This window comes from Mustela nigripes, unplaced genomic scaffold, assembly GCF_022355385.1.
Source record: "Mustela nigripes isolate SB6536 unplaced genomic scaffold, MUSNIG.SB6536 HiC_scaffold_4862, whole genome shotgun sequence".
In the NCBI taxonomy this organism is placed as follows: Eukaryota; Metazoa; Chordata; class Mammalia; order Carnivora; family Mustelidae; genus Mustela; species Mustela nigripes.
In genome coordinates, this window is record NW_026744268.1 from 1 (window position 1) to 3,014 (window position 3,014).

The 3,014-nt window shown below is 47.0% G+C and overlaps 1 pseudogene; it reads left to right on the forward strand.

Annotated features, from left to right (window-relative positions):
- Positions 1-737: 737 nt before the first annotated feature.
- Positions 738-1,936, forward strand: LOC132009112 (mRNA decay activator protein ZFP36L2-like; annotated as a pseudogene).
- Positions 1,937-3,014: the final 1,078 nt, after the last annotated feature.

A 3,014-nucleotide genomic window follows, 5' to 3' on the forward strand; every position in this document is an offset into this window, starting at 1 on the left:
CCTATGGGATTACTCTGACTTACAATTTTGGTTAAAATTGGAGTCAAATCATCACTTTTAAAGTTCAGATTTCTATTTTGGTTGCTTAAGGTTATTCATTAACACTTTAATTAGAAAACTGTGGTAGAGTACTCTGTATGATTTAGTTTTAAACCCTCATTTGATCATTTGCCCTATTCTTCATTCTAAAAAAAAGGGAAAATGGGTCTATTGAATATATATTATTTATGATCCATGAGAGCAAGAACTATATCTTCCTTATTTATTGCTGATTTCAAAGCTTAGTACAGTGTCCAACACATACTTAGTTCTCAGTAAATATCAATTAAATGAATTTCTATCTTCCATATTACCTTGCTTCCTAAACCAAATACTAAGAGCTTCACATAACGGCAGCTCTGGTAAGTTTGACACCAGTTTTCCTTGTGGTGTGACATTTATTTTTAGGCACCAACTTACTTATTTAGATTGAAGTTAAAGAAAACAAATGAAATGACAAATGAAAATTACGTGTTGTGGTCCAGCAGTCTGCTAGCTGTCGCGGGCTCCACGCGGGGGGGTCGGGGGTGAATGGGTGGGGGGCGGACGGGCCAGGCACCCCCAAGGGGCAGAGGAGAGCTCTTTTTCCTCTGTCCTCTTTCCCCCCCCACTACGCACTCCTGGGCACCCTCAAACCAGGCCGCGCTGCTTCCCTTTCCCTCTTGTCTCGTCCCCTGGCAAACTTTCGGTCCCTCCCCCGCCGGTCACCCGTCATTCTTCGTGGCCGCCCTGAGGGCTCCTCCGGCCCTCCCTGCCTGCAATTCGGACCATTACAGGATCCAGAAACATGTCAACCACACTTCTGTCCGCCTTCTACGATATCGACTTCTTGTGCAAGACGGAGAAATCCCTGGTCAACCTCAATCTGAACATGCTGGACAAGAAGGCGGTGGGGACGCAGGTGGTCGCCGCCCCTAGCTCGGGCTTCACGCTGTGCTTTCTCCGATGGCACTGGGCCAGCAACTTGCAGGCGCTCGCCCACCCCGCGCCTAGCCCGGGCAGCTGCTCCCCCAAGTTCCGGGGCGCGGCTAACAGCAGCAGCTGTGGCAGCGGGGCGGAGGGCGGCCGGGTCTCCTATGTCATACTCAAGGAGCCATCATGGGGCGGAGGCACGGCCCTGCAGAACTAGGAGAACAAATTTGGGGACCAATCGTTCAGTGAGAACGGCGAGTGCAGCCAGCACCTCTTGCACCTGCAGCAGCAGCAGGAGAAGGGGGGTGGAGGCTCCCAGATCAACTCCCACGCACTACAAGACTGAGCTCTGCTGGCCCTTCGAGGAAAGCGGCACGTGCAAGTATGGCGAGAAGTGCCAGTTCGCGCACTGTTTCTACGAGCTACGCAGCCTGACCTGGCACCCCAAGTACACGACCGAGCTGTGCCCACCTTCCACACCATCGGCTTCTGCCCCTATGGGCCGCGCTGCCACTTCATCCACAATGCAGATGAGCAGCGGCCCGCGCCGTTTGGGGGCGCGTCTGGGGACCTGCGCGCCTTAAGCGCTCGGGACGCGCTGCACCTGGGCTTCCCGCGGAAGCCGCGGCCCAAGCTGCATCCCAGCCTCAGTTTCTCAGGCTTCCCATCGGGCCAGCACCAGCCCCCGGGGGGGCCGCGAGTCCCGCTGCTGCTCTACAGCCCCACGTCGCGCACGCCGCCGCTGCCACCTTCTTGCTCCTCAGCCTCGTACTGCTCCTCTTCTGCTTGGTCCTGCTCATCTGCCTCCACAGCCTCCACGCCCTCGGGCGCTGCGACGTGCTGTGCCTCGGCGGTGGCTGCGGCCGCGGCGGCCCTGCCGTACCGCACAGGGGGCGCCGAGGGCCTGCTAGCGCCCAGCACCCTAAACGCGGCCTCCTCTTTGGTCTTGTGCGCCAGCAACAACGCTTGGGGGAATAACTGCTGAATTTTTAGCTGTTTTGAATTGATTTGCACCAGTGCACCACAACTCAATATGAAAAAACCATTTAACTTATTTATTATTTTGTGAAAAGTATACATTGAAATTTTTGTTCATACTGTATTTATCAAGTATGATGAAAAGCAATAGATATATATTCTTTTATTATATTAAATTATGATTGTCATTATTAATTGGCAAAATGTGGCGTGTATGTTCTTTTCACAATAATATAGGCCTTTTGTAACTTCACTTGGTTATTTTATTGTAAATGAATAAAAAAATCTTAATTTAAGAGATTGCATGTAATATTTATTTCATTAATTTCTTTCCTTGTTTACGTAAATTTGGAAAGATTGCATGATTTCTTTACAGAAATCTATCCTGATGCTGTGGAAGTAGTTTGAGGAATATCTTATGAGTTTTCCTAGAATGTATAATGGTTTTAGCCCATCCAACTTAAAAAAAAAAAAAAAAAAAGTTGACCACATACTTTGCAAGCAGGCTTAAATGTGGAATGTTTTTTGTCATTCCAGCTTTTTAAATTAGCAAGAAGAAAAATTTTGTTTTTTGTTTATCCCACCAATTCTACTGTGACATACTCTGCATTTAAAGACATGTAGCAATAATGGGGTGGGAGAGTTAGTTTCACAGTGCCTTTGGCCAACTGCATGAAAGGAGAAGATATTTACCACTTTCTAATATAGATCTAAAGTGAAGAGGCCACCTCTTAGTGCTAAGAATGGTATGTAGTACATGAATGTGCCTTGTTTTCACTACAGAAAATTCCAAAACTTGTACTTTTTTTTTTTTTTTTTTTTTTTTTGCGTGTGTAGGACACGCATTCCTGGACAGCGAATGAATGAGCAGTGGCTTTAGTTTGTATGTAGGTACAGATGGGGCACTATGTATGTATGTACTCGGGACTATTTTGACAGAAGTAGGTTTTTGAATGTAACAAGATAAGTCAACTTGAGTTGTAATCTATTTTGGGGAATCAGTTCACTACAAATTGTGACTGTAAACATTGTACTGTAAATGTTTTGTATTTTTCCCCCAATAAATTTTTTGGGAAAACAAAAAA